The following is a 15,081-nucleotide window of genomic DNA, read 5'->3' on the forward strand; positions in this document are numbered from 1 at the left end:
TAACATTGAATGTTCAATAGAACATTATCAGTGCCACATCTGGCTTATCACAGCTGTAATGTACAGAAACAACATTAGGGGATACTAATATAAGTCACATATACCTAAGCACTGAAATTAAGAACCATGACACACAAGGGCCAGAAAATATAACTACAAAGGTGCATGTGGCATCTCTAGTTATAAGCAGCGCTTGATGAGGTCACATGACCCACACACAAAATGAAGCCTATCCCGTTTTAAAGTCTATATATATATATATATATATATATATATATATAGTGAAAGTCACCTCAGCCTGCGTATAGTCACTAAACTCCCTGGTAATTAATATCCTTATATTTTACCAGAGGATGTGCATTACCTCCTACAACACTTTTTACGGAAAGAAATGTGTTCCAATTGCTACGTTTGTATTTTTGTATGTTGGTCAATTTCGCTTTGCTTTTTGTTCCTATTTATGTTTAAAATGATATGCTCTCCATTCCGGGCTCCTCCCGGCTTCCCTCCCTCCCGCTGTCCCTGTCCGTCTCTCCTCCCGCCCTCCCCCCGTGTGTCTCTGAAGCAGCCAGAGAGCTGCAGGCGCTGCTATAGGAAGGGGAGTGAGCTCGGCTCAGGGCTGCAGCCTCCCCTCTTCTCCTTCTTTGCCTATTTTAGTCACATTTCCCCGCCCGGCCGGCAACTCACCCACTTCCCCGCTGCTCCCTCTCACTGACAACTAACTTTCCAGCCTCTGCACCGCCAGGTAAGTGCCACAGCGCGGCAAGGTGAGGGGGGAGACCTGGGGGGGCGTTGGGACGGGGGGCGGGAGACTCGCACATTTTCTCTCTAAACTTGGGTTAACGGGGACGTCACGGACAAGCGATCTGCTTGGGGAATTCAGCGGAACAGCAAGAAAATAATATTAAGTTACAGTGGAACAGATGGTGAGGGAAACACTGGGGGGAAGAGTTCACGTGTTGGTGCCATGGTACCATTTGGGCTCCACGCCCGTTTATTGGGCAGCTACGGGGTTGTGAGAATACAGGGGATAAGTGGCACAATTCTGGAAAAAGATAGCTCTGCTGCCCTAGGGTGACCTGTGTGTTCTCATTGGATCATACGATTTGATATGATATATTCTGTATATTATTCCTGTATGCCAGGTTTATTGGTACTGTGTGCCAGTCAGCCAGGTTTTGATTGGCATTTAGATCATGAAGGGGAAGCAGGTACCATGTTTATGGTTGGTTTGTATGTGATTTTAAAAAATGAGTGTGTATCTGTAGATGCTGTTTCTAACCAGTAGAGCTGTAGAAAGAAAGATTCACAGTCATCTAGATTGTAAGCTCTATGGGGCAGGGACCGCCATCCTCCTGTGTCTTTGACTCTTAACTTATTGCAACTGTGTATTGTATTTATTGTTATACTTTGTATTTATCTATTATTATCTTAATAACCCCCTGTTTGTATTCTACTGTACAGTGCACATGTATTCTACTGTACAGTGCACATAAGTAGCGCTTTATAAATAAAGACATACATACATAGTTGCACATTTAGAGGATTCCTCACCTTTGTACAGCAGAGCTAAATAGGGCATGCAAATATCTCCACTCAGCATGAGTTATAGGATGGCAGAGTAGGTAAAATGGCATTAGAAGTGCATAATGGCACCACTAACATTTTATATCACTTTAACAGATATATGATATAGGTTTTCCCAACCTGCAGCCTGATTCCTGGGAACTTTAGTACATACAGCCCTGAATAGAGTTGTGGGTAACAGAGCATATTAAGAACTATACCGTACTGCCAAAGCCCCAGTCAAATAGATTGTAGATGCATTTTGTGCTGTTATTTGCCCCAAAAGGGTGTAAGTGAGAGGGGACCAGGAATTTAGAGGGTCCCATGGAGTTCTAATTAATCAGCAATTCAATATATATTGGTACAAAAAGGAACTTCTGCCATTTTAGAAATTCCTTACAATAAATTTGCCATGGGGCCCAGTATCACCAAGTGACACCACTGACACAAGGCCTTTAGCCTGTTTTGTGAGTGCTCAGTATTAGGTGAGTTTTCCTTTTTATAGAAAGTGTGCTGGGATGATTTCTTTAATAAAATGTTAGTTTTAATGTTAGTGACACAGTTATCATTGGGAAGTAGTAGGTTATATTTCTGAGCAGGTAGACTTGGGTTAAATGTTTGGAAAGGTACATGAAAGAGTTTGACAATGACATGTTAAAATGCCTGGGTGCCAGGGAATTTGAGTAAATGATAATTATTTATTGTGGTCAGATGTCATCTTTTGTTATATCTTGCTTTTAAGCCAATTGGCTGGAACTCTAAAAAAGATAAGGTTCTGCATGCATACATTTCACACAGTTGAGGGCACAGAATAATATACTGATTTAAATACAGGTATGGAAATTTTTATCAGCCCAATATTCAGAAACCTGATTTCTGAATTAATGGATGACCAAGTCATTTGAGCAATAATTTGAAATTGATTTCCTTTTTAATTGTAGTAATTAAATAGTACCTTGTATTTACTTGGTCCAAACTGATGGCAAAACATTACTATTGGGTTTATTTAATAGTTTTTATTTTTTATCCTGGTATTTGTTTAGTACTGATATGTTTTTCAATGCACTTTTACAGAGGTTATACAACATTTAAATGTTTTTTGCAGATTTAAGGTATGGGTCCAAATTACAAAAAGAAACTCTTATCTGGAATACCCCAGATAATGATCCTATACCTGTATGTTTCTCAGTAGCTAGGCTTAGAAAAAAATAGAAACAAAATAAACTACAGCATCATGGGGCTGCTAGAATAAGCCACGACATGAGGGGAAATTATACACACTTTTAGCAGATGATCAAATTATAAATTCCTTGTGGCTTGAAAGACTGTCAAGTCTTAGCTTACCAAAGCTAAGCCTATGCTAGCAGAGGTGGAGTTACCCAATCATGGTACATTAATGTAAGCTCTATGGGGCAGGGACCTCCATCCTCTTGTCTCTTTGACTCTTAACTTATTGCAACTGTACCTTGTATTTATTGTTATACTTTGTATTTATCTATTATTATTTTAATAACCCCCTGTTTGTATTAATCTATTGCACAGCGCTGTGTACATAAGTAGCGCTTTATAAATAAAGATATACATTCATGGCAAGTTATCGGATGGGAGAGTGGGAGGTAGAATAGTTAAAAATGTGAATAATGACACAAGTAAAATTTTAGATCACATTAAAGGAACAGTAACACCAAAAAATAAAACTGTTTTTAAGTAATCATAATACAATGCACTGTTGCCCTGCACTGGTAAAATTTGCACATTTGCTTCAGAAACACTTTTATAGTTTATATAAAAAGCTGCTGTGTAGCCACGGGGGCAGCCATTCAAGCTGGAAAAAAGGAGAAAAGGCACAGGTTACATAGCAGATAACAGATAAAACACCATTGTATTGTACATAACTTATCTGTTATCTGCTATGTAACCTGTGCCTTTTCTCTTTTAAATGGCTGCCCCCATGGCTACACAGCAGCTTAATTTACTAAACGATAGTAATGTTTCTAAAGCAAACACACCAGTTGCACCAGTGCAGGGCAACAGTACATTATACTGTAGTTCCTTGTATACACTTTGATTTTTTGGTGTTACTCTTCCTTTAATATATATATATGATATATAGCAGTGCTGTCCAACTTCTGCGGTGCCAAGGACCGGAATTTCTCTCACATACATGGTGGAGGGCCGCTAATGGAAGCCACACACCCTTTAAACCACACCCATTTTATCACAATGGTGGTAGTGCAGCAAAAACCCAAATGCTTCGCCCTCACTGCAGGGATATTAAGCATCATTCATATGTGAAAGAATTATATTATGTCATATTAAGACATACCCTTAAATCCAATGCCTCCTCTTCCCCTGTGGATAGCACAGCAACCCCCAGCATATAATTACACACCTTAGGGACCATTTAATCCAGGGGTGGGCAAACTACGGCCCGCGGGCCACATGCGGCCCGTCAGCCCTTTCAATCCGGCCTGCCGTCTCCGGCCCCCTTAAAAGAATGACGGGCCCTGATTGGTTGCGCCCCGTGCGTGCGCACAGCGTCAGCATGCATGGGGCGCAACCATATAAAAGAATGCACTGGGGAGCCAGGGAACAGAAGGACGGGACGGAGGAAGCAGCGGGTTGCTGGAGGAGGGAGCTGCAGGTCATGGAGGATGCTGGGGGGGAGCTGAGAGGCCCCATAATTTTTGATGGCATCCCCGGGCGTAACGCTGTCCCGGCCCGGTCCGGCCCGTCTGTTAGTCAATGTGGCCCCTGAGCCAAAAAGTTTGCCCACCTCTGATTTAATCACTATTTCCAACTGCTAACAAACTCCCAAAACAAACCCCTGCCGGTTCACCTCCCACAGGCAGCATAGGGTAGGCAGAGTATGGCACACACAGCACTCTGGCTGCCCTATGCTGTCTGTGTGTGCCATACTCTGCCCTACCCTGCCTGTGTGTGCCATGCTCTGCCAGCCCTATGCTGCCTGTGTGTGCCATACTCTGCCTGCCCTATGCTGCCTGTGTGTGCCATATTCTACCTGCCCTATGCTGCCTGTGTGTGCCATACTCTACCTGCCCTATGCTGCCTGTGTGTGCCATACTCTACCTGCCCTACCCTGCCTGTGTGTGCCATACTCTGCACATACAGGCAGGGTAGGGCAGGTAGAGTATGGCACACACAGGCAGCATAGGGCAGGCAGAGTATGGCACACACAGGCAGGGTAGGGCAGGTAGAGTATGGCACACACAGGCAGCATAGGGCAGGCAGAGTATGGCACACACAGGCAGCATAGGGCAGGTAGAGTATGGCACATACTCTGTCTGTCCTATGCTGCCTGTGTGTGCCATACTCTGTCTGTCCTATGCTGCCTGTGTGTGCCATACTCTGCCTGCCCTACCCTGCCTGTGTGTGCCATACCCTCCCTGCCCTACACACAGGCAGCATAGGCCAGGCAGTACATACAATGTCTGTGTGCCATACTCTGTCTGTCCTATGCTGCCTGTGTGTGCCATACTCTGCCTGTGTGTGCCATATCCTCCCAGGCCTATGCTGCCTGTGTGTGCCATACCCTCCCTGCCCTATGCTGCCTATGTGCCATACTCTGCCTACCTTATGCTGCCTACACACAGGCAGCATAGGCCTGGAAGTACATACAATGTCTAAGGTGTGAACAGGAGAACAATGTGGGTGATTCCAAGATGAGCCTGAAGTGTGAACAATGCAGTGGGTGAACAATACAGAGATTATAAAGTGTGAACAGTACAGAGGATTACATTTTTAAACAATACAGGGGGATATCAGCCTGAATCTGAGGTGAGAACCATGCAGGGGGCCAGTTAAACTCAGTACTGATACCATTTAAAGCTTACACAAAGTTAAGCCATCAAAGCAGTCAGACAGGTGGGGGGCCACACAGAGGGGGGTTGCGGGCCGGCAGTTGGACAGCACTGATATATAGGTTTTACTAACCTGCAGCCAGATTCATGGGAGCTATGGATTATGATGGGCAACAAACTATCTTTTTGTCCCATGCTGTGCCACAATTATATACAGCCCTGACTAGAGTTGTGGGTAACAGGACCTATAAAGAACTGTGCATTACTGCCAAACCCAGTCATTTGGATTGTATGTGCATTTTGTGCTGTTATTGGCCCCATAATGGTGTAAGTGAAGGCATGGGCAGGAATGTAGAGGGCCTCAAGGAGTTCTAATTAAAGGGGTTGGTCACCTTCAGATTAACTTTTAGTATAGCATAGACATTGATATTCTGAGACAATTTGCAATTGGTTTTCATTTTTAAATTTTTGTGGTTTCAGTTATTTACCTTTCTCTTCAGTAGCTCCCCAGTTTGGAATTTCAGCAACTATTTGGTTCTAAGGTCTTTTTTACCTTAGCAACAAGGCAGCTGTTTTAATGAGAGACAGTAATATGAAAAGGACAGGATATGAATATATAGATAAGAAATAAAAAGTTACAATAATAATTAAATAGTAAGCTAAGAGCATAGTTTTTTGACTGCTGGGGTCAGTGACCCTCATTTGAAAGCTGGAAGGATGTACAAGAGGAAGGTAAATAATTCAAAAACAATAAAAAAATAAACAATGAAGACCAGTTGCAAAGCTGCTAGGAATAAGACATTTTATAACATACTAATAGTTAACTTAAAGGTGAACCACCCCTTTAATTTGCTACTTAGTAAGAGAAATGGTAAAGTGTTAAAATATGTATCAACTACTGTCATCTGTTTGAAAATAAGTATGATTTCACAAAATAGCAAAGCTTTCTACCCCATGATCTTGAGGAATGAATCATGTAAAGCAGAGCCGAATAAAAGTTGTCACTTTGCCATTTTTCTTCACTTTGTATCTGTTGGAATGAATGTGAGCGGCTGCCTGCTCAAGGCATGGAACAACCATATTTCATGACCTGTCGGAGTTTCTGTAAGCAGTTTTTAAGTTCCATTTGCCAGGGGTGTCATCTCTAAAGCAACTCCTAGAGGCGGCAGCGTATCAATAGGAAAAGTGTTTGAAGGGGAGGAGCAATTTATTATGTTACTCTTTTTTATTCTCTCCTAATTCATCTTATACTATACTACAGTGAACTGTATTTATTTCTTGTTTGAAATTAGTTTTTCTCTGAAACCATCAGTTCATTTCTTAGCACAGGTATAGGGGCCTGTTAAGCGAAGCCCATCATCCTGAGCGCGCAAGTCCCCATAATGCCATTGTCATAATGTATTGTTTAAATAAAAATTCTTCATCTTTTACATGACATTAACTAAACTAATGATTTCATGTTAATCACAAAACTATTATTTTATATTTACGATAGTGTCTCCAATTATAGAAGGATCTTATGCAAAAACCCCAGATGTCCTAGATTACTGCTAAAACATCCTAACTAACTTGTCTATCAAAAGTATATCACCATTGAAACTATTTGGGCACTAATAGACTGCAACTGGACTGCAACTGTATTACAAAGCTCAAACAAACAAAAAAGGCAGCTCTGAAGTGATAATAGGTAGATAGCATACCCTTGATCACAGTGGGTCCGGGTGCTCAAGCCCAAGACCTTCAGCTTAGGGAGCCAACTGGGAAAACATACTGGACAAGCAGGCTGGCACTCCGGATTACCCAAAAGTATAAAAGTTCAAAGCAGTTCAAATTATGTTTAAAGCATTCTTAGTTTATTGAATCCATACACAATCAGAGCCTTGCGCGTTTTGTACCACAGAGGGCACTTAATCGTAGGCTAAATTTCAACTCTAAAGGCCCCCATACACATGCAGATCCGCTAGCTTGGTGATGTCGCCAAGCGAGTGGATCTTCTCCCGATATCCCCCACCTACCGGTGGGTGGTATCGGGAGAATCCAGGGGCCAAACGATCGAATTATAATGACGGGCATAGGCAAAGCCGATCCAACTAGATTTTCTAACCTACCCGATCGAGATCTGGACAATTTCAGGCCAGAAATCGGTAGGGCCGGCCCGTCGGGAGTGCCCATACACGGGCCGATTAGCAGCTACTATCGGCCCGTCTATGTGGACCTTAAAGGTACACACTATTTAAACCGGAAATGACCAATGCCATTCTAGAAAAGAACAACCAATCACAGTAAACCGGTCATTAAGGCAATTACATTACAACAGAGATAAAAGCAGAGTGTAGGTAGGGAGGTGCAACTGTATTACCTATAGAAAATGAACCATATGGCCATAATAATTTTAGCAAACTGGTTTTACCATATTTATAAAGAAAGAGACAGATTTTACTTGAATATTCTCAAAGTAAATGGGAAGAAGTAGATGGGATCCACTCCCATCTGCTTCGCCATGTAGCCCAACAAAGAGGCGCAGCATTAGCCTGAGTGCTGCTACAAAGAGAGGATTTTGCCCAGAAAACCATACTTTTGCCTTTTTGGGGCCAAGATCTGTTCAGTCAAGCTGCACACAGGCCAACACTGTGCATGTCTGTGGAGCTAGACGAAGGAGTGGATGGGAGTGGATCATTGCCTCATGTGCCCCTTCCTTTAGTCTTATGGCATATTGAGTGTTTTGCCTACCTCTGTATTTAGAAGGAAGGCGATGATAATTAAAACACCCCTATACTTATATACATGAAAGCAGACCTAGTATTGACAGTTCACCGCTTAGTAATGCCAAAGTAAGTAGTGGCAGGAGGATAGTGGCATATTGATTATCATTAACAGTGGCCATTAGACCAATAGATAAGCTGTTACAAACTACTGAAATTAAAATACAATAAGAAATTGGATGTCTTATATCAATAACAAGCATTTATAATTATGATTTGGCAAACCATAAGTAATAACTGATCTAAAAAGCAATTTAATTGCATTTGTTTGTTTTACTCCGGTCTAGCTTGTATAGTTTTTTGGAAAGGTTTATCTTCGTAGAGATGCATAGACTTACAATCTTATTACTATGTAAGTTGTTTAAACAAAATACACCTTGTGCTTCTTTTGCTTCAAAGTAATTAAAGCACACTAAAAGACTATTGACCAATGCTAGAAGCTTCAGTTTCCACTGTGGTCTTGTTGAGTTATTTTTATTGGTTGGAAAAAGTGATATAAATGCAAATGCTGCAGTAGGTGTATAGAACACAATGAGGGGCAAATGATCCCTCTTCATAAAACACTGGTAAGGCCCCATCTAGAATATGTAGTGCAGTTTTGGTCCAGAGAATGACGACTAAGCTAACAGAAGTTTTTAGTTATGAGGGAAGGCTGTTGTTTTAACATTGGAGTAATGACACTTAAAGGTGTTAAATATATTTCTAAACTCTGGTTCCTTAGCAGTAGATCTTTCCAAAGAACACAATAACATTGCTTAATATTAGAAGAAAACTTCAAGAAGCAAAAGGTATATTTTATGCGGAAGATGTAAGGTTGTGGGAGTTTATCAAATGAGAAAAAACAAGTTTATGGAAATTATTACTATTAGTACAGAATTGAGCTAGGGGCTGGTACAACTGTTGTCTGAGCCAGGAAGGAATATTTAATGGCAAATTGGAGACCACTTTGGATTGATATTTTTTCACCTTTGCATCAGCAAGAAGTTAGTCAGGATTTATGTGAGCCAAAGGTTGAAAATGGTGGTTGTGTCTTTTTCCTAAATGCAGCTACTATGTAACGGTGTGTTTAAAAAAATTAAGCCAGGTCAGTGGTTCTCAAATTGTTAGGCTTGTCTTATTGTTCTAGTCATTTACAATTTTGCTGAGGTCTGAGTAAATTAATTACTCTTTTGACTTCTTTATAAAACCTAATCTAATATGCCAATTTCCTCTTCTCCTGGAATGAAATTGCGTATTGACCAAAGCTGATTACTGGTACTGTGCTACAGATTTCTCTTTAGTTTTTAAACAATATAATATTTTTCTGTGGTGGAAATGCAAATATGTACACAATAGTCATTTTTCTAAACATGTCTAACTAAAATTTCAGCAGTTATATGTTTCAGCTGAGAGATAAAACAAAGGTGGGGAAAAGAGGTTGAGTATCTGAATTTAACACCTATGGGACCAAATCAGGCTGATAAATTAATTTAGTCACTAGACCAATGATCGGTTCATAATGAGGGCTTATGGTGGCCTACAGATATATGAGTGATTTTTGTTTGTGCAGGATTGTGGGCAGTCTCCGCCTGTCTTTTATCAATTTTATAGTATCTGAATACCTTCCTGATGCTTTGCCAGTCTGGCATTCAAACACACACACACACTTCTGATTTGTATACACACAGGCCCGGATTTGTGGCAAGGCCACAAAGGCCCGGGCCTAGGGCGTCAGAAACTTAGGGGCGGCATGCCGCCCCGCCGCACAAAAATTCTGGCATTTTGCTCCCATACTCCTTATGGGAGTTTAAATGTCCGCGCATGCGCGCTTGCGTCGGCACGGCTGGGGGGAGGTGGTTTTGTTTACGCATGCGCAAGGGGGAATAGGGGGCGGCCTAGGGGCGCCCGGATTTGGAATCCGGCGCTGTATACACAGACACTTACACACCAGTTGCTTTAAATAAATTATTATACCCCCGATAGTACCGATTTAAGAAAGTCATTTCTAATTCTTAGAACTAGGAGGGCCTTAGTTGACATAGGGTGTGGTGGTTTAATGGATCATGAACTAAAGCTGGCCACAAACGGGCCGATTCCAGCTGCTGAGATCATTCCTTTAGACCGATTTGGCAGTTTATCTGCCTGTGTATGGGCACCACCGATGAAATTGGCCAGATGTCAATTGGGCAGGTTTGATTTTTCCATTGGATCGGGGACCGCATTCTCACTTAAAGGGAGTAAGATCTCAGCCTGGCAATTATAGGCCTGTAAGTTTGACATCCGTGGTGGGCAAGTTATTTGAAGGCTTGTTAAGGGATCACATTCAAAATTATGTAGTGGAGAATGCCATTATGAGCAGTAATCAGCATGGCTTTATGAAGGACAGGTCATGTCAGACCAATTTAATTGCTTTTTATGATGAGGTAAGTAAGAAGCTGGACAGTGGGGATGCAGTAGATATCATCTATTTGGATTTTGCCAAAGCATTTGATACCGTTCCCCACAAACGACTGCTTTCTAAGCTAAGGTCTATTGGTCTTAGTGAAGCCGTTTGCACATGGATAGAAAACTGGCTACAGGATCGGGTACAGAGGGTGGTTGTTAATGGTACATTCTCTACTTGGAATAAGGTCCTCAGTGGGGTCCCTCAGGGTTCTGTACTGGGTCCACTTTTGTTTAATTTGTTCATAAATGACTTAGGGGAGGGTATTATGAGTAATGTATCAGTGTTTGCAGATGACACAAAACTTGCAGACCAGTCAATTCTATCCAGGATGTGACATCCCTGCAGCAGGATCTTGACCAACTGGCAATCTGGGCAGCTAAGTGGCAGATGAGATTTAATGTGGATAAATGTAAGGTCATGCACCTGGGATGTAAAAATATGCAAGCCCCGTATACCTTTAATGGGACTGCACTAGGCAAATCCATAATGGAGAAGGACCTTGGAGTCCTTGTAGATAATAAACTTGGCTGTAGCAAGCAATGCCAGGCAGCAGCTGCAAGGGCAAACAAGGTTTTGAGCTGTATTAAAAGGGGTATAGATTCACGGGAGGAGGGGGTTATTCTTCCCCTTTACAGAGCGCTGGTAAGGCCCCATCTAGAATATGCTGTTCAGTTTTGGTCTCCAGTGCTCAAACGGGACATTACTGAGTTAGAGAGGGTCCAGAGAAGGGCAACTAAGCTGGTAAAGGGTATGGAAAGTTTCAGTTATGAAGAAAGACTGGCCAAGTTGGGTCTGTTTACACTGGAGAAGAGGCGCTTAAGAGGTGACATGATAACTATGTATAAATATATAAAGGGATCATATAATAACCTTTCTAATGTTTTATTTACCAGTAGGTCCTTCCAACGGACACGAGGGCACCCACTTCGTTTAGAAGAAGGGAGGTTCCATTTAAACATTCGGAAAGGATTTTTTACAGTGAGAGCTGTGAAGTTCTGGAATTCCCTCCCCGAATCAGTCGTGCTGGCTGATACATTATATAACTTTAAGAAGGGGCTGGATGGATTCTTAGCAAGTGAGGGAATACAGGGTTATGGGAGATAGCTCTTAGTACTAGTTGATCCAGGGACTGGTCCGATTGCCATCTTGGAGTCAGGAAGGAATTTTTTCCCCTCTGTGGCAAATTAGAGAGGCTTCAGATGGGGTTTTTTTGCCTTCCTCTGGATCAACTAGTAGTTAGGCAGGTTATATATAGGCATTATGGTTGAACTTGATGGACGTATGTCTTTTTTCAACCCAACTTACTATGTTACTATGTTACTATGTTACTTGAATTGATAGCCTCACTCATTTGCTATTGTAGGAATTGCCTCACTCCCTGTTTTACAGCAGAACTTAGTTAACTTAATAAGAGTGCATGTAGCTTCAGCAGCTAGCGGTTTCCCTCCTTCACACAAGGTGCTCTACTTGTCTGAACCAAACCATTAGGTAGGTGTTTCACCTCAATGAATACAAAATTCTGTCCTGCTAGTCATATTTAACCTTGGATTTCAGTGCTAATTCTGCAAATTGGCAAACTGTTTGCATAAATGAGAGGACAAGGACATAACCCAAATTGTGATAGATAACCTTTTTATGGGGCAAGACACCAAAGCTAGCGACACCTGCAATAAACAATGTCCTATCTAAGCTTTTGGATTTTTTTCACCAGCACACTGCAATCTTAGGAGCGCAGAAAAACTTACACTTGCGCACAAGCTAGCTATAACTTTATTCAGAGTTTTGGCCTCCATGTTTTAAGCTGCAGTATGCACCTGCCATGACTGCACCTGTATTTAGTATTAAAATATACTGCAAGGTTACTTTAATTACTAGTGTACAATGTTTTGTCATTTTAGTACATTGTTACTGAAGTTCTCTAATGGCACTGTGGGGCAAGTTTATAAAGATGGCTTAAATGCACCAGAGTTATCTGTGTGTACAGTACATAAAGTTTTAGGAGAAAGCAGCACAGTGGTTTATAAAAGATATCTATTTCTTTTATTAGTTGCAGAAGTCTTACCTAGCCTAAACCACAATAAGCTATTCCAAAGGCTATTTATGTTTCAGAAAATGTAACATAAGTGGTACTTAATTTTAATGGTGACAGTATCCCTCCAGTATTTTCCTACCTTTATTTGGTGATACAGTATACAATTACAATGATTCACAGAATCCCATAGGTTATTGGCATAACCCTACATTATAACTGGTAACCGGTTTTCAAAATATGCTGATTTTGCTTCAGTGCCTCATTTATAAACCAATTTTGTCAAGCCAGCTCTTCTCTTTAACCCCTTCTTATAGTCAAAGGGCAATTACTTGCACCAGATACAGAAAAAAAGCAATGCGATGCCATTACCCCATAGCGAGATCATTACTTATTAATAGTATTTCAGGTCGGCTCTTATTTGCCTTCAGAGCTTTTCACAACCATTTTTTGAATACAATTGAACTCATAAATGGTTTACACATTTCAAACCATATTTACATCAATATGCAATGAGTGCTAATGGGTCTTGTAATTTAGTAGTTCTGGTAAGAGAGCATCTAGAGTGAGGTAATATAATCTGTAGAGGAAATGGTATAAATGAGAAAGTATAAATAATGTATAGGTTTAGAGGGGGGAAAGGGAGAATATGTGTGATCGGTTCACAAAGCTTACATTACACAACTGCTGGTGTTTTTATTTCTTATTGGGCAATATGACTTTATATTATTAAAGGGTGCTAGCTAAGGGATAAAGCAGTATACTGATATTGTATGTTTAGCTAAAGAGTAAATAAATGGTAGTTTAAGATTAAAAAGGTTAAAGGTCCCCATACACGGGCCGACTATAGCTGCCGATATCGGTCCCTTGGACCGATTCGGCAGTTAATCGGCCCGTGTATGGGCAGAACAGAGCTGCCTGGCCGACCGATATCTGGCCTGAAATTGGCCAGATCTCGATCAGCCAGGTTAGAAAATCCGGTCGGATCGGGGACCGCATCGGCTCGTTGATGCGGTCCCCGAACCGACTGCCCCATAAGCTCAAATGTAATCCCCCCCAGGGCCAAACGATCAGATTATTTTTTTTTTTAAGTCCCTTGCTACCCGATATCGCCCACCCGTAGGTGGGGATATCGGGTGAAGATCCGCTCGCTTGGCGACATCGCCAAGCGAACGGATCTTAGTGTATGGGCACCTTTAGTCTAGCAAATCCTACCTAGTTTAAAGGACAATGAAAGGTTAATATAAATTAAAAGTAAGTCTAAAGGCATTCTTTTTAAGTACTTACTGCATATCTAAATTCCCAGATCCCTGCTTGCTTCTCTGAGATATGGTGCTGGCAGCCTACAGCAGTGTGAAGACTACAGTGACATCACTGAAATCTCTCTGTCCTTCCTGTAGGCTGCCAGCGGCTGCCTTCCTATTCTCTGAGATGTGTGTAACTTGAGCCTGTCTGCTGTTCTGAGAGCTATACATGCCCACCAGCCAATCAGAAGCGGATCTGGCAGAGGGGGGGGGGGGAGGGAATGAAACACATGTGCAGTATGAAGCAAGGAGGGAAAGGAAGGGAGAATACCTTTTTAGAGATGGCTGCCTGTTCTAGAAAATGTGAAGTAAGTGTGACTGAGTAAATATTTGATTAGGTGAGCCAAAAGTGTGGCGTTTTTTCTAAACAATAGGAGGACTATTGGGCAGTATGCTTTTTAAATTGTGGCTTGCATTCTCCTTTAAGAAGACAAAAATATGCCATCTGTAGCTGTCTGAATTTTGCCTCACAAGGCACAAAAAAAAACTATTCCTGACCCTAGAAGGACAGTCTAACCAGTCCATGGATCACCATAGCATTAGGGATAATGAAATAAAGGGGATTTGCTTCCAATCTTGGCACCCATATTAATTAACATTTAGTAGTTGGCTGTTTGAAAACAAACACCTGACCTGGGCAAATTTGTACCTTATAGTAACATTACCCTGAGATAATTAATGTACCCTATAAATTCACAGCTCTCACTGTAAGAACCCTTTCACACATTAGACTGAATCCCACTTTCACCTTATCTCAACGTATTCTCCGGTGAATAAGATACTAGAGAGTTTGCATAACCCTAACTTTAATCACATTTATGAACCTAGATGCTCTTCTGTGAACTAATTCTGACCATACACTAAAAGATCTGCAAAGTCAGCCTGTGTATGACCACCTTTACTCTATTTCAGTAATTTTCTTTTTGAGTAAAGGAGGTCATAATGGCACTGCATGTTTTAGAGAGGTCTTACCAGTGCTTTATAAAATGGAAGAATTTCCCTTTCCTTTGCAATACTTTCAGTATAGGGCAATATCTTGCTGGCTCTTGTTCTTGCTCTTTCAACTAAATGGCATTGCTTGCTTTAGCTAACATAATTATTAACAGGTATTTCTAGATCCGATTCCATCAGGGATTCACCTGTCTTTCTCCTGTCCTAAGCAAAAGTTAACTAT

General features: G+C 41.4%; 1 protein-coding gene across 2 annotated transcripts in view; it reads left to right on the forward strand.

Annotated features, from left to right (window-relative positions):
• Window positions 1-485: 485 nt before the first annotated feature.
• Window positions 486-15,081, forward strand: part of popdc3 (popeye domain containing 3) — a 33,040-nt gene continuing 18,444 nt past the window's right edge. The window contains exon 1 of one of the 2 annotated variants that reach the window (XM_018093881.2): window positions 486-745. The gene's annotated coding sequence lies outside the window, so the exon portion shown is untranslated. 2 annotated transcript variants of the gene reach the window in all.

This window comes from Xenopus tropicalis, chromosome 5 (assembly GCF_000004195.4).
Source record: "Xenopus tropicalis strain Nigerian chromosome 5, UCB_Xtro_10.0, whole genome shotgun sequence".
Classification (NCBI taxonomy): Eukaryota; Metazoa; Chordata; class Amphibia; order Anura; family Pipidae; genus Xenopus; species Xenopus tropicalis.